This window comes from Silene latifolia, unplaced genomic scaffold (assembly GCF_048544455.1).
Source record: "Silene latifolia isolate original U9 population unplaced genomic scaffold, ASM4854445v1 scaffold_20.1, whole genome shotgun sequence".
NCBI lineage: Eukaryota > Viridiplantae > Streptophyta > Magnoliopsida > Caryophyllales > Caryophyllaceae > Silene > Silene latifolia.
Window position 1 is genome coordinate 523,379 of NW_027413163.1, and position 18,109 is coordinate 541,487.

Below are 18,109 nucleotides of genomic sequence, written 5' to 3' on the forward strand. Positions count from 1 at the left end.
TACCCTAATAGACGTGACCTTGTTAGAGAGAACCTTAAATTTTAGGAAGCGTATGGATTAAGCCTTAAAAATCCTCTTTCGTACCATTAATCGTTTTCCTCCCTTTCGTTCATACATTGGTTGGATTTGATTCTTAAGTATAAAAGTTTACTCGATTATTTCCTTGTCTTGAATACCTCCCTAATTCTAATATCTCTTACTAGTTGTTAACTAGTTATCTTTATGATTCGACTCTTTTAGGCTCACATCTTGACATGTTCATATATTCTTTTTTAAATTTCCTATCATTTCCTGACCTGGTTATTACCCTTTGTTTCCTTAGTGGAGTGATGACATTGTTGTTTGAGATTTGAGTATCTGGCGTTTCCTTGTTGTCTAATTTCCCTTTCTCCTTGATCATAAGCGTTACCGTTCATACCTCATTTCCTCGCTTCATCTTGCTCCTCCTTTAAGTTTGACACTCGTATCTTGTGAAACTCTATCTTTGACATCCTTGTAATTTTGACTTCAATTTTTACCCTATGAAAGTCATTATAGCTCTCTTGTTGGTTAAGTTTGAGCTCTCTTAACATACTTTGTTTTTATGCTATCTAAGTTACTTTCCTTTTTGTACAACTTCTAAACTTTCAAGCTACCAGTTTCGATTCATTCTTAAAAGTTTATGTCACTTCTGCAAAGCTAACCTATTTTTAAAGATTTGAAAATGAAAATTTGATTTAATTCCATATTTGTTCCTTGAGTATAGACTTCTTTATCATGATTTTAATTGCTAAACCCGAGATTTCTTTAAATTTTATCCAATTTCTGTTAATTTTGATCTATTTATGACTTCTTTGTCAAAGTTTAATGTTACATTTTCAGGGATTTGACCCCCATTTGGGTTTAAAAGTGAAACCTTTATTTCTATTTTGGCTTTTTGCAAAAGAAAATTTGAGTAGATTACCTTTCTCTTATTTTAATTTTAACGTTGATCGGATGTTAGAACTAGTTATTGGAGATGTTTGATAACTTGTTCTACGCTTGTCGGCGAATGATTTTTGTTTTAAATTTGTCTCTGACTTGGAAAGTTAGCGTTCTTGTGTGCACGACAAGAGCAATTTCGTTCCATGAATGAGACTTATACTTTTGAAAACTCTTCATTAATGTTTTTGAAAGTATTTTGATTTTTGATTTATATAAATGATTTGCCTTTTGACCATATCTTTGATTTGGAATGTGTTGTTCTTGAATACGTAACGAGAACACTTTCGTTCCCTTGATGAGAATCTGGTTCTGTCGGAAAATTTTATTTGAAACTTTTGAAAGAATTTTGATTCTTACGATAAATAACCCTTAAAATGTTTTGGTTACCGATTCCAATTCCAGTTTTATTTTTATAACCTTTCATTTATACTTTCAAGTTTCGAGGACGAAACTTTTTAAAAGATGGGGTGATTGTAACACCCCGTATTTTATTAAGTTGGATAAAATTCTTTTAATTGCTATTTTGAATTTAATTACATCATTTAACGATTTATATATATATATATATATATATATATATATATATATATATATATATATATATATATATATATATATATATATATATATATATATATATATATATATATATATATATATATATATATATATATATATGCTTAGCTAATTAATTAATTTCATCATAATTCGATACGTTAATTTTAATAATCATTAATAAGTTTATTTAAGTTAGTTCGAGTTTATTGAAGTTAGTTCGAGTTTATTTATTTAATAATTTCCGTTTCATTACGAGTCCTTATGAAAGTTGTTTTAAGTGAACCCGAGATGGATTTTGGGAACATAACCGTCCAATTAGCTATTTTGAGCTTATTTCACTAAATTAGCAATTTTTATTAATATCCGTTAGTTTTGTAAAAATCGCTAATAATTCCGATTCAAGCTGATATGGTATTATTTACGTTAACTAGCTGAGTTTATTTTATTTTCACTCATTAAATTTATTTATTATTGATTCCGTTTTATTACTGAAACTTTTACTAAAACCGATTTTATTAACTCGAGACGGTTTTAAAAACGAGCGAAATTTCTTAACGATGAATAAACGTACGTATAATAAATAGCTAGCTAGCTGGTTGCTCCCTCATTTCTCACGCATCATCCCTTCTTCTTCCTTCTTTTTTGTTCTTTTCGTTCTGTTCTAATTTTTATCAGATTTTAAATTGATCCTGCCACTCCGTTTGTCATCCGTTATCAATGATTTTCGTTCCATAGTGCTGCTTTCATCGTTCCTGTCAATCCGTTGTAAGTAAAATTCTTTTTCGTCATGTATTTTTACAAACGCAATTTATACTTTCAGCTTTATTTATTTAAGACGGTGTATAATTATATATAGAGATCCTTATGGGTGTTAATTAGTCAGTTGTATAGTTGAGACGGTGTATACTGATATGTGGAGATAGTTGAGACGGTGTATACTGATATGTGGAGATGATTGAGACGGTGTATACTGACCTGTAGGGATCATTTGGGATGCTAGTTAGTAAGTGGTATATTTAAGACGGTGTATGCTGACATGTATGGATTGTTTTGGGTGCTAATTGTTGTCTTTTATAGTTGAGACGGTGTATACTGACATGTAGGGATTGTTTTGGGGCAGTTTGGGATGGATAAAATGGTGCCTTTCGGGAATTTGTTTTTGGGGCGTAAGAGCGGACCGAGGTTGAGACGATTCACTAAACATGTTTGGGGCGAGTTGGGTCGTAAGGATGAGTGCTTGGGGCGGGTTTGAGAACGCAAAACCGGACACTTAGACCATGTTTTCATCACGGATTGTGGAATGGTTTCACACTACATTTGGCAGCCGTGGGTAGTCGTCATGGGTGGTCTCTTGCAGTCTAGTTATGAGCTAGTTATGAGCTGTGTGGTGGCGGGTTATGAGACCGGGCAGTGGCCTGCTGTGGACTGGCCGTGGCCTAGGCAGTGGCCTAGCTAAGTCACGAGTTTGAGGCCATGTGTAGTTGGTGGTTAGGCCGAGTTTGAGGTTGTCATAATAATTTTAGAGCCGTGTCTATAATTTGTTTTGACGCTAGTTTGGTTTATTTAAAATATAATTAAATTAATTTCCGTCTCATATTTTTATATAAAGATAATTCGTTAATATCGTCCTTTCACATAATTATTTTAGGTGCCTCATATGTGGTTGAAGATGAAGAGTAATTTTGGGTTTTAGAAGCTTTCTCAAGTTATTACTTGTCTCTTTGCTAGCGTAAGGTAACTATTCCGAGTTACTCGACGAATTAATGTCACATTAGTAGTTAATGTTGTGCTTGTTGTTTGTTAAGTGTTTAGGTGATTGATAATGTGTTACTTTCGTTTTTTCACATGATAGAAATTGGAAATAGCATGAGAATGATATTGTGATAAATTTGTGATTTGGGCCAAAGTAGGCCAAGACTCTGAGCTGGGCCAGATTGACCGAACGAGTTTGGTCAAACTAGGTTTAAACCAGTCAGCCTCGATTTGACCGATGACCCGTCACGGGACTCGGGTCGAGGGTTTGTCTTTGAGGTGAGATTGGTTGTTATTGGAGGTTTTATGTTATGCCTTGATATTTGTAATTATCATTTCACATGTTGGTTGATTTGAATGGTTTCTTATATTGTAAAAACGGCCCTAGATTCCCTGAAACCTTTAATATTGTTAATATTGCTTGAAATGGAACTAGTATTGAATACTTCTTGCAGGTTGGTTTCTCATTCTTACAATTTGGGTAATTGAATATATAAAGGTTATGAGTACCATTAATATTGAGGATTGTGTTGTTGGCCAGCTGCTTATACGTATGGTATTGTTGTGTTTGTCATAGATAGGTCTTTATAGTCTTTGACGAGTGTATGTTCACGGCTCAATAGCCTTTGTGTTTCTGACTTGGTGGGTTTATATCCAAGTTGGGGCATGACCTCGTTACTTATTTTGAGAGTAAGTGGTCAGCTTAAGTACTAGCCAACCCTTTGGTGGACTCCTTAGGGTACTCACATGGTTTTATAAAATTGTGGGTCTTGGGTGCGGTGGTGTGTATCCGCATGTCTAGGTCTCTGTGATTTAGGACTAGGGTTGTGTTGTGTCTTGGCCATGTTTTTATAGAACCTCTGAGCCAGGATACCGGTTCGATTACCTTCCCTACCTCGTGGTATAGACTCGAGTTACAAAGTGACTATTGACCGTGCTAAGAACTTATGCCTGTCTTTGATATATTGTCCTTTCTTGTTTGATGATTCTATGAATCATAGAAGGTGAGATGCAAGCCGGCAATGGTTGATAGAGTTTGGATTCCTGGATGTTATGTGATTCACATGATAGTGTAGTATGAGTCGGTCTAGTATTCACATGCTAGGACTATGTGTTGTTATATTGTTGTTCACATGATAAGCACGATTGTCTAGCATCTATATGCTAAGGCATTGTGTGATTCGTATTCATATTCTTATGTTTACATGTTATATTAATTATGACATTTCGTGGCGGGAGAACTCGGAGTTACTCCCCACTGATCGTGGCTTTCGTATTTGTATAAAATGCGATTGTGGTGTAGGTGATGCATATATGGGGTACATGGACGAGCTAGCGAGCAAAGTAACCTTGGGACCTAGATTGGCTTTATTTTATTGTGACCCTTAAACACTTTTTATGTCACATACATTTTAGGGACATATGTCTCCCTCTTTACATTGGTTGTATAATTTGCTATTCGCGACTTTAGCGATGGTTATGTTATGAAACTTCTAGTTAGACCTTGTATGTTTGACACCTTCCAATTTGGATATCTTTATAACAGGTTCAGGGTTTTAAAAATTACAGGTTTTTACCCAAATGAACCTATTACAAACATATCCATGCAGTTTTATTCTAGAGTTACGTGTTTACTTTTCCGCAATAAATGAGGGTGTCACACCGGGACCCAAACTTTCCTAGGATTGTAAGATATAACCCAACTCAATCCATCACAACAATAATTGCTTGCTTATAATTTGAGAACATGTTTGTATGATCAGTTCCCATGATTCCCCTATGACCCCATGACACCCTAGTGCTTTTTATCAGTTCTTTACAACCCTTTTAATTCATCTTGCTTATTTACTTTCATTGATATTTAGTTCAGTGACCTTCTACATCAACCCAAATTGTGACACCCCTAAAACACCACTAGTTTCAATAGAAATCTCATCTCAATTCCCGTCCCTTGGGATCCGACCTTTACTTGCCTCTTTACTAATTGTAGAGTTGTTTGTGAAGCTATAAATTGTGTTTTGATTCGGACGTGACCCAACGACAACATATATTCAATTGCGAAATCGGAATCGTCCCATCAACTAATTAGATGATGATCAAGTCTTAATATCTTTCTTAGATCCTTTTTATCTTGTAATCAACTTCTAATTAAGCATTAATACAAATCTCATTTCCTTGATTTCTCTATTGTTCATCATCTATTTTGGGTAATTGAAGATTATTTGGGTATTATTGGGAGATTGACAACCTTCCATCATTCATCAAGTACTTCTATTATTCTTTTGCTTATTATTTTAGAATCATCATTAGGTATAATTCTCTTAATCCTTGTTTTAATTATTTTTAATCATTTCTATTCATTCATCATGTTTTGCTTTGTTAATGAAATTGACAACCTTGTTAGCATGTTAAACTTGATAATGAGTGAGTAGTCATCTAGCTAGGGTTAATGGGTGATTAAGGGAAACCAACATGGGGGATGATTCATGCATAATCTAATATGTTCATATAATTTATTTGCTTGCTTGTTGTGATCTCAACTTATGCACATGTTATGTTTGATGAAATGCGAGCCTATAGATCCTTGTATTTTTTACCCATCACTTATCTATTCAATGAGACTTGTAAGACATAAACCAACTCGAGTCTCATTAGACCATGCATATAGTTGAGTAGGGGGGGACTAAGTCGACTTGTAGGTGTTGTACAATCTAATCGATTCGGCTCCGGGACCCAAACCTTCATAGGATTGTAAGATATAAACCAACTCAATCCTATCACAACAATAATTGCTTGCTCATAATTAAAGAACATGTTTGTATGATCAATTACCATGTATCCCTTATGAACCCATGACACCCTAGTGCCTTTAATCATTTTCTTACATCTCATTTTAATCATCTTGCTTGTTTATTTACATTGTTATTTAGTTTAGTGATCTTCTACCTCAACCCAAGTTGTGACACCCTTAGACAGCACTACTTGCAATCGAAAATCCTACATCAATACCCGTCCCTTGGGATCCGACCTTTACTTACCTCTTTACTAATAGTAGAGTGGTTTATGAAGTTATAAATATTATTTTGGCCTACGTACTCCTAACGACAAGTTACCAAAATCTAGAATGACCGACCAAAAATGGCGCCGTTGCCGGGGACGGTGTTAACTTGATTTGATTTTCTTTGATTGTTATTAGTTGTGTCTTTCTTTGACTTGGGGAAGTAAAACCCCTCAAGGATTGTTCTAATTATTTTCAAGTTATTTGATATTTTGCATGTCTAGAAGATCACAAGGTAACTTGCTACCCATTGATCTTGAGATTGAAAGGACTTTGACCCATAATAGAAGACTTGCTAGAAATACTCTGAGAGGCATTATTAGTGAAGTTATGGATATTCATCCAACCATTGAGGTTACCAATCCTTTTGCAAGAGAGGGAGAGGAGAACCCAACACAAAATCAACCACAAAATCAATCCACAATGCCTAAGTTTTCATTACATTTCGTTCCAACCGAGGAGAACCTACCCAATGGTACTCCCACACCACAACATTTAACTGGTAATTTCATTGCCAAATCCGCATTTATCCAATTAGTCGAAAGGAGCCAATTTGGGGGGATGCCTAGTGAAGACCCTCATTCCCATATGGAGACTTTTTGTGACTATTGTGATGCGATTACTCAAACCGGAGTTACTCAAGACCAAATTCGATGGGTCTTATTTCCATTTTCTTTGATCGGTATCGCGAAACAATGGTTAAAAAGCCTTGATAAGGCTACTCTTGGTATTGACTCTTGGAAGAAATTGGCACTTGCTTTCTACAAGAAATTCTATCCTCCGGAAAAGACTAATATGTTCAGAGCCCAAATCACGGGGTTCAAACAAAGGGATGAAGAATCTTTGTATGAAGCTTGGGAAAGATTAAAGGGAATTTGTCGCTCATGTCCTCATCATGGACTTAGTGAGTGGTTCTTGGTACAACAATTTTGGAATGGTCTTTATGAAGACTCCCGAAACATTCTCAACATGGGATCAAATGGTATGTTCACCGAAGTTGACGATAATCAAACATGGAACAAGATTGAGGAAATGGCGGTCCATAACTCACAATATAGTAGACCTCGAAAGGCTACTAGAGGAGGAAAGCATGAAGTGGACTCTATTACTCAATTGGGAGCTCAACTTAGTGCTCATATTGATACCATCAACTTGAAGTTTTAGAAGGCTATGACAAAGCTAGAAGAAGCCTCCAAATCAACAAAGCAACATGTCAATGCCATGGTGGCATCTTCATCAATTCCAAATGGAGTATGTGAGAATTGTGGAACTTTGGGACATGACCAAAGTGAATGTAGGGGATCAAGTGAGCAAGTGAATGCTTTCCAAGCATAAAAGAGTGGTACTCCTTATTCCAACTATTACAATGAGAACACCAAATTCCATCCAAATCTCTCATACAAAAGCCAAAATGTTTAAAACCCTCAACCAACATACACCCCACCTCCAATGAGAAACCAAAATCAAAGACCCTTTTACAACCAAAACCAAGGTTACCAAAATCAAACTCCATACACTCAATCAAATGACCAAGGTTTTGATGTTCAAAAAGCGGTCCTCCAAATGCAAAAGAACCAACAAGAATTTTTCACTCAAATGCAAAAAGATAGTCAAGCAAAAGACATCGTCATCAACAACATCCTAGCCCACACAAAAATGTTGGAAACTCAAATGACTCAATTAGCATCTTCTAGCTCTCAAAGACAAAAGGGGCAATTACCACCTCAAAGTAATCCCCCAAGACATGAATCGGTGAGTGCCCTCCACTTGAGGAGCGGTACAAGATATGAAGGGCCAAAGAAGCAAGTTGAGGATGACATTGTGGAGACTTGCGATAAAGAAAGAGTTGTGCAAAACTCTAGAAAAGAATAACCCATCATTCAAGAAGTTTCAAAGAAGAATGAAGAAAAGGCCAAAGAAAAGGAGCCTATTGTGATTGGACTTCCATTCCCAAGTCGTCAAGTTAAGCCTAAGTTTGATTACCAACTTGGCAAGTTCATGGAAATTGTGAAGAACTTGGAAGTCTCAATCCCATTCACCGAGTTGATCAATCATGTTCCGGCCTATGCAAAGTACATGAAAGATATTCTTACAAAGAAGAAATCTATTCAAAAACTTGAGACTATTGCTTTCACTAAAGTAAGTAGTGCTATTCTTCAAGGAAGTTCACCTCCAAAGCTCAAGGATTCGGGAAGCTTCTCCATTCCATGCACTATTGGTGACACTACAATCAACAAAGCCTTGTGTGACCTTGGGGCAAGTGTTAGTGTCATGCCATATTCGGTAAGCAAGAGGCTTGGAATGGGAGAGCTCAAATGTACCAACATCACGCTTTAAATGGCGGATCGATCAACAAAGATACCTTTAAGGGTATGGGAAGATGTGCTCGTAAGAATTGGCAAATTCTTCTTCCCCGTGGATTTCGTTATTGTTGACATGGAAGAAGACTCCAACATTCCTATTATCTTAGGAAGACCTTTCTTGCAAACCGTGGTAGCGGTGATCGATGTGAAACATGGAGAGCTCACCCTTGAAGTGGGAGATGAAACCATCACTTTCAATCTTGACAAAACCATGAGAGATCCCCGATTGCATGAGCCATGTTCTATGGTTGATCACTATAGCCGGCAAGACGAAAGGAAGAAGTTAAAATTTCAATGGAAGAAGAAAGGGGATGATGCTCCATCAAAAGAGCAAGGAAATTGCAACAAAGAGATCTTGAAAAGCTCACCCATGACAAGCAAAGAAGAAGGCCTCATTGACAAAGAAAAGAAAGAAGGAGAGTTGTCTTCATCAACTCATGAAATTTTTAGTGATCAAGTAGACGAAGTATGTGGTCTTTGGGATGATGAGTTTGAAGGGATACTCAATCCCTATATCGGTAATGCTATGACCCAAGACCATCATAAAGAACAACAAGTGCAAAGGTCTATTGAAGATCTTTATCATAACAATGAACAAGCTTTCGACTACTTCATCAAGGAGTTGAGCAACATCAACAACACCTTGAACATGCCCCCTTGACATCTCATTATCGGATGAGAGTTTGGTGGAGTCCTCCCTAAACCACCATTTGTAAATATTCTAACTCTCTAACTTGCATTTCAATTATTGTATTACATTTTGTCATTTTTGGATTTACATTTTTATGCCTTGATCAAGATTTTCATCATTTTGAGAGAAGAAAGGGAGGGACTTATGAGTTTATTGATGTGTAGTGTTTTGCCTTAGTGTGGGGATTAGAAATTGCCTAGGCTATCCATGCCTTTGTAGTGCCCCCACAATGAAGAACACGAGATTTGAAGAATGAAATAATACGGGTTACGAAGCACCCACGGATGGAACTGAATCCGTGTGGAAGAGGCAGAATCCGAGCGTCCAAGGAGCAAATCCGCTCGTCTTAAAATGATTCCGAGCGTCCAGGGCATAAGACACTCGTGTTGTGAAGCTGCAGAATTAATTTTTGGGTCTGATTAAGAATCCGAGCGTCCCAGCAAGGAATATGCTCGTCTCAGCCAGGACGGTCGTCCGAGAGGAAAGACGCTCGTCTTTTTACTGTCAAATTTTGGATTTCTCCCTGGAAAGGAATCCGAGCGTCTCAAGCATAGGACGCTCGTCTCAGCTGGGGAATCCGCTCGTCTTACCTACGACCGCTCGTCCCTAGGCGTCTTTTCCTAAACCCATAATCGAAGAATCCGAGCGTCTCCAGCATAGGACGATCGTCCCAGCTCAGAAATCCGAGCGTCCCGAGGGCAAATCCGCTCGTCTCCCTCTGCTTTTCAAAATTCAACGGGTCTTTTAAACCCTCCTCCCCAATTCATTTTCTTTATTTAAATTACAAACACTACCCAAAACTCCAAAACCCTCTTTCTCTCCATCAACCATAAACAAATTTCTCAACCAAAATCAACCAAGTCAAATCCAAACTTCCTCAAAATCAAATTAAATCACTCCTGTAGCAACAACAAGTGATTAAAACACCAAAATCTTCAAGTTTTGAGCCAATTCTTGGGATACAAGGCAACATTTATCTATCCTAAAATTGATTTGGGTATTACTAGAATTGAAGATTTCAAGCTTTCATTGGTGCTACTAAGCAAAGGGGTATGGCAAGAGCGAAAGTTGGAAGCAAGGCACCCCAAATGAAGAACCTTTCTAAGAGGCAACAAACTCTTCAAAATAAACAAGCATCCAAGGCATTGGTGGTTGTAGATACCCAGTATCTGCTGAGACTCCAACAAACACCGGATGATTATCGGACTACAACATGCTTTGGAATCGCGGCGTTTGATCGACAGTTTGTATACAACTTTACGTCAGAAAACTTAAAACGATTTCGAAAATAAAACATTTCAAAACTTTTAAAAAGTACCTGAAGTGTTTAATGCATGACGACGGGGTCGCGATGGCACTAACTAGAGTCAAAACCGACACCGGACCAAAAACCGACTCAAAAATTCAAATCCCGACTCCAACAACGAGTCAAACACAAAAAACAAAACATTCAAAGCCTTCTATGCTAAGATTTCCCGGACTCATGAATGGTCAAGTACCAAACATGTGATTACAAATCCGAGGATAGAACAAATCATGATTGTTTTTGTGTGAAAGCGACAAGACACCTCGAAGAACCGCGACGTGGCTCGTGCCTCTTTGAGCAGCCCAGGTGGCCACGTCGCTCAAAACTCACACAACCACTCATTTTCCTATAAATACCCCTCAAATGCAACCATTTGAGAATTACGCGAATTTTCGCCCCTCACCTCTCCCTTAAACTTCTAGACTCGACTTCTTAAGTCACAATCCGATGCGTATTTACGACCTGCCGATCGTAAATACAAGCCTTACACATTTTTTGGTATCGTCATCGTGCATTAAATCACTTGACCGACCACTATACCGTCACTAATCTTAATAAAACACTCTTTTTACTTACCAAAACGGTTTTAAACCAAGTCTTTTCCGACCAAACGAGTTGTTACACTTACGTCGGTTTCTCGCCATGACCAAACATGTAAGTATGAGGGTGTAAAAATCCTCTTTTTTATTATGTCTTTCCTTGTTTCATGACTATAACATGCTAAATCATGCATAACATGGTCCAAAACATGGGATAGACGAGCCAAAACTGAGTTTCGGCCTGAGGCAGAAGCCCCTTATTGTGCACATAGGCCCGCGCCTCAATGGGGTGCCCAGGTCAGAACTCAACCGTGTTTGTTCTCGTCCTTCCTTAATTAATTCATTTTCATATTTGTAATCGGTTTTTACCGTTTCAAATATTTTCAAATATATTTCATTTTATTTGATTTTTCACAAGTTTTAACCATAAAACATTTTTCACCCTTGGTTCTTAATACCATGACGGTTTAATCCGTGTTTCGGTGATAATATTTGGTTAATAACATTTAAAAGGTATTTTAAAACCTTTTATTTTATTTCTTTACACTTTGGAAGGTATTTTAAAACCTTTCATCATTTCTTTACATTTTCAAATAAATGTATTAGTCACCAACGCAAAGTCATCCTTGGTTCTACATACCATGCCGGATTTTAACCCGGGTACGATGATGAGTATCGACTAATTATATCCAAAATGAACTTAAAACAATTAGTTCATATTTACTTTCAAAAATATTCATGTCAAGCTTGTCAAGTCGAACCCGACATCGAATATCGTCAAAATAATGATGATTATTCCAGTCTCGTTCTTCAAATCAACAAATGCGGCCTACATGGTCCTTTCAAACCAAAACGGGTTCAAATACCCATTTTCAATACGTTTTATAAACGTTTTTCAAATGGTCAGAACACGGCATATAACCGTCGACCAACCCGTGCCTCAAGCAGGCCTTTTCCTCCTCATTTTCAAAACCAGGGGAGACCCACTTGCACCGCCAATAGGCTCGCGCCTCATGTGGCCGCCTGGTGCAGGGCCTGTTCCCTTTCCAGCATTAGTCTAGGACGATCCCGACTCCGGTTAACCCGGATATAGGACGGATCAGATGACTATTTGCTCATTCAAAAATCATATTTGCAAAACGCCTTACTAAGACAAATGGATCACGTTATGCACCATAAACCTAATACAGTAAATGGATGTTTAATTTCCGTCTTGCATGCAAATCAATCATTAATCCAACTTGACATCTTATACTTGATACTTGGATTAAATCAACCGACTTAGAAAGCTTTCACATATTAGGTTTAAATCATTGGATGCGCATTCATGCATTTAAACCGTTTTATCAACTTTTGCATTCAACCAACCAAGATCGATCAGTAGAGGCCGCTACCGCGGGCGGGATTGGATTTCTGATTAAAGGGCTTCCCAATACGTACCTTTACCTCTTACTCAGAAACTTTGGATAGTGGACGACCTTATCCAGGGCGTACGAGAGTCATTCTAGAGATAGGATGCTAAAGAGGGACGATTTCCTTATCTTTAGTACCTATGTCAAATGCTGCTTTGTGCTTTGATTTGACCGAGGTATAAAGTGGATTTCGAACGGGTTCCAAGCATCCCACAAATGCTTGGTGGCGACTCCGAACATATCTAATCGTTTCGAGACCACTACCGAGACGAAACCGACCGATCTAAAACGATCCGTTCGAAAGCATCTTTACGCCGCCGAGCGTGGCTTTCAAAAGAGACCGATGCCGTTGTCCACAGATCGGCTGGGCGCGCGCAGGTAGGCCCATGTCCACAGATTGGCGACTCAGCTGCGGAAAACTAGGACACTTACGTCTTTGTGATCCCTAGATGGTGAGACTCGAACGAGGTCTTGGTTGGAATGCATTAATTGATATTACGGTCACGGTCGGGTTCCTTGTCCGGGCCCACAACCTAACCCTTTTCGACCAATTGGCTCATCTCGTCGGCGTGAGTTTTTCTCATCCCCGCGTTTCGAATCCCGATTGAGTCAAGCATACTATTGACGTTACACATTTCTGTTTCGTCAAAAAGCTTTCATCACTTTCGAGCACGAGGCTAGGGCACCCTCCTTACACATTTTGTTTGGATTGGTATCCCTCTCGCAAATCGTGGTTTGATTTCTCGGTGTGTAACCCACCCTTCTAAGCCAAAACCAGTGTCAGCATTATGCATAATATAATGAAACTGTGAGTGCTTATGTGCTAATTGATCATAAGTCCTTCCGTGTCATTTTCAAACTTTCAAAAACACCCTTTTTACGCCGTTATAATGGCCATTTCAAACCTCGGTCTTTTCCCGACCGTCGCCCGCCTTTCTAGGCCGGCGTAATGACGATTTTCAAACCCAGTTTTTATAACCATTTCAACACGCCTTTCTAGGCCGTCGTAATGACGATTTTCAAACCCAGTTTTTTATAACCATTTCAACACGCCTTTCTAGGCCGTCGTAGTGACGGTTTTCAAACCCGGTTTTTATAACCATTTCAACACGCCTTTCTAGGCCATCGTAATGACGATTTTAAAACCCGGTTTTTATAAACCATTCCAAACACGCCTTTCTAGGCCGTCATAATGACGATTTTTAAACTCGGTTTTTTACAACCATTTCAAATCAACTTTTTACGCCGTTATAATCTCCGCGTCTAGACACGGACTTTATCCCGTTTCGCGCCGACAATGGCTCTTTTAAAACCCGAAAAAAGCACACACCCTTTTCTCGAAACACTTTCGAGATCCCGAGGACCATGCACCGTCCCCGAGACCTCATGAAACATTTCAAACCCGATTTTCAAAACATACAATTTTGAATTTCAAAAACCGTCTTGGGAAACAGTACATTGTTTTCCGAACCACTCAAACTCAAAACTGTCTTTTGCAAATAAACTTAGGACAACCATTTCAACTGGCCGACTTGCGGAGATCTCTATCTTCAGAAGCCGTCCATAAAGCGACAAATGAATCTTTTTGAAAATTTCTATTTTCGAAAACTTCAGTCCACCATTCCAATTCCGCCTCGTGTCTATCGAGTCGAAGCGAACGTACTTATGGGTCTTTACTTATGATTCGTCTCATCACGAGACTCGTCTAATGGCATCACGCCACTACATTGGACGCGTGTCAATAGTTCGGTCAACACCGTCACGTCATAAATCGAGTCCGCATCGAGGAACCACACACGGTCACCCTCGTCTTGTTGAGTCTGCTCTTTGTCTCGTCCTTTGCGTTGTCTGCGTTCATTCTTTGAACCGTGTCAGATTGAGTTATAATGTGAGCCGTTTTTCTGCCTCAGAACCATGGTCCCGTCTTAAACTTCGTCCATCAACGAGAATGATAACAACAGAGATGTCACAACAACTGATCAGCTAGCCAGCCTGCTCATTGCTCTTAAGGTCACCCAGGATCGTGTCGAGACCCGTATCGACACCCTGGAAAACAAGGAAGCTGGAGAACATAATACTCCACCTATGACTGAAACTGAGAAGAGGCTAAAGCTCTTGGAAGAACAGCTCCTGGCCCGGGGTAACAATATTCATCTTGAGAACAACCGAAGGTTCGAACCTGTTGGGGATCAATCACCCGACAACTTTACCCTAACTGATATACCTAAGTTCAAAGGAGTGGAGGACCCGCCCAATCATATCCGTGCCTTCAAAGACTACATGGCCATTAAAGGGGTCAAACAGGAGCTCTTCACCCGAATCTTTCCATCCTCTTTGGAACCGATCCCTCGCCAGTGGTACTACTCCCTTGATCCGAAAAACCTTACCACTTGGGATGAAGTCGCTGTTGAATTCGCCAAACAATACGCCGACATTGTTGAAATCCAAGCCAATACCCGTACCCTTGAGGTCCTAACCCAGAACGACAAAGAGGGATTCACCGAGTTCCTAACCCGTTGGAGGAGGGTAAGTACTTATCTGGTCAGCAAGCCGAGTGAATCAACTTTGGTGGAAAAGTTCGTTAACAATCTCCGCCCAGTGTATGCCAACTTGCTAAGGTACCAAAACATCAAGACCTTCCAGGATCTGTAAATACTTGGGACACGCATTGAAGATGACCTCCGGAAGGGCTTCCTGGCCAAAACCACTGGCAGAGGCTACCAAGGATCCACCTCAACTGGATCTCGCCCCTACGGCCGAACAAACAAGATCGATGAGGTCAACCTCGTTGAACCATCTGCTAGGAGAGCTAAACGCCCCCAGAGAGTGTTCACTAATATAGGGTCAACTTATGCAAGTGCCCTGAAGAGGCTCATGGGCAGTACTACAGATACATGCTATAAAAACGGTTAAAAACCATTGTTATATAAAAAAGCGGATGTTGTTAAAGCGTCTGTTGTAAAAGGTTTTAAAAACGGTTGGTTTTCTTAATGAACCCGTTGTTAAAACTATAAACAATGGTTTTAAGTATAAAAACCCGTTGTGGAAAATGTGACTCAATTTTGGGGGGAAAGTTATAACAACGGGTTGTAATATACAAAACCGTTGTTATAACTAAAGACAACGGGTTGTTTATAAATAACCGTTGTTGTTTGTTCTTAAAAAATAAAAATAAAAATTAAATTAAATATTACTAGATGCATGTATAATTACGGCCCGTTATAATTTCGATGCATGCATTATTACTGCCATCCCTGTGCATATGGACGGACAATATGGAATGAGAAGGGTTAGTAATAAGATTTGAAGCAGCAGAGAGAGATATGATGATGATTATGGCACAACTTCCTAACATATATATTAATTAAAAAACAACTCAAATCACACATTGCTTAGTATAAATACATGCATTATCTCAACTAACATTCCATTATCTCACTATACATCTCCAAACCCTAACTGCTGAAACAAACTCCAAATAAACCCTACTTAATCTTTCAAACAAACTCCAAACTCCATCAACAAAATGAATGATATGATCCTTAAGACTCTTACTATGATCGAGAACAACAACAACAGTTTCATCCGTCGGTTGCTCCACATTGAGGAAAGTTTCAGGAGCTACCTTGCGGATGCTCGATCCATACTGAAGGACGCCAAAAAAGACGGCTTGACAGAGCAGCAGCAGTTGCAGCTATATGACGATATAGCAACTGCTGAACGGAACCTCCAAATAGCCAAGGAGGAGAGGACGGATATCATAGAGGAGAATAAGACTCTCTATGAAAATATAAGAATTGCATTTTTATTAATGTAATTTTTTTTTTTAATTTATGTATATATATATATATATATATATATATATATATATATATATATTAATTATGTTTATCATGCATTCCTCTCTATCATCTTGCTTCTTTGTTTTAGTTTATTTAATTTGTTTAACTAGCTAATTAAGCGAATAATACTTAAAGAAATAACATAATGGTCGATAAAAACACATACACATGCAAATGAAATAATTAGAAAAAGAAAATAATGACGATGAAACCAACAGTGACGGCGAGATTTACCTGATAATTAGAGATATTAAGAGACGATGAAATCAACAGTGATGGCGAGAAGATAAAGCGACGATGAGAAAGAGAGAAAGAGACAATGAGAAAGAGAGAAAGAGACGATGAGAAATTGTGTGTTTTGTGTTTGTGTTTGTGTTTGTCTGCTGTGTTTGTGTTTGTGTATTAAGGTTTGTATTTTGTGGCTGTAGCAGATTTGTGTTTGTGTAGTTTATAGTATGGAAGGTATTGACAACGGTTATTAAACAACAACCGTTGTCAAATAAGTTTTAACAACGGTTGTAAAACAACAACCGTTGTCAAATAAGTTTTAACAACGGTTGTAAAACAACAACCGTTGTCAAATAAGTTTTAACAACGGGTTTCAAAATTATTAACAACGGTTGTTATAACCATACCCGTTGTAATTCATTTTAGTAAAATTCGCGCCATACATTCTACAAAGTCTATTGTGATTTTCGTGAATAATCGTTGTTAAAGGGGGTTGTAGTTGCCTGGATTTGTAGTAGTGGGATCAAGGGAAACTACGACCAATCGGACCCACCCCGGATCCGACCGATACTAAGAAATCCTGCTTCTCGAAGCCTAATGCCTATTGTCAGTACTACCAAGGTAAAGGGCTTGATACGGAAACCTGCTTCAAACTCAAACACATCATCCAAGACAGGATTGAGAAAGGGGATTTGCCTTTACCCCCGCCGACTAAGCCGAACAACAAAACCAACCCTCTGGGAATCCACGCCATCTCCAACGATGAGCCAACCCTGGACTGCTCACACCTCATCCTTCCAGTTGATGACGAGGTGAATGCCTTGGAGAAAGATCCCTCGGACGGGGTATTTGTGTTCATTGCCGCAACTATGCTCGCCATGTTCTAACAGGTTGAGGAAGCCATAGCCAGTCTCTCCGAAAGGATAACCCGACTTGACAATGCCTACTATCGGCTCATCTTCAATCCTCCACCACCACGCCCGAGGGAAAGTCCCCCGAGCGTCCAAAACTACCCTCACTAGGATGGATTGCTCCCGCGACCATTCTGGCATGCACCCCACAATAACCACCCTCGCAATAACTACCCTCACAATTATCACCCTCACAATAACTACCCTCACAAGAATCACCCCCACAAAAATGTCCCTCACAAAAACCACCCATTAATGAGTACCCCTTCAAGGTACCCTCGGGATCCCGAGATCAACGGCATCTGGAGAGATGATGTTGAGGATGTCTATATCACCCCAGGAAAACAGGCAAAAGAGATCGGCCACCTACCCGGTCCAGACGCCCATATCAAAACCCGAATAATCCAACGGTCATTCCAACAACGAACGATCAGGCCGTCCCGAACACGAACACTCAACCAAAGGCTCTTAAGAATTCTATCCTCA

The 18,109-nt window shown here is 39.0% G+C and overlaps 1 non-coding gene across 1 annotated transcript; it reads right to left on the reverse strand.

Moving 5' to 3' along the window:
• Positions 1-7,126: 7,126 nt before the first annotated feature.
• LOC141638588 (small nucleolar RNA R71) lies at positions 7,127-7,233 on the reverse strand. The gene has a single exon (XR_012542135.1). It is a non-coding gene; the product is annotated as a small nucleolar RNA R71 (small nucleolar RNA).
• Positions 7,234-18,109: the final 10,876 nt, after the last annotated feature.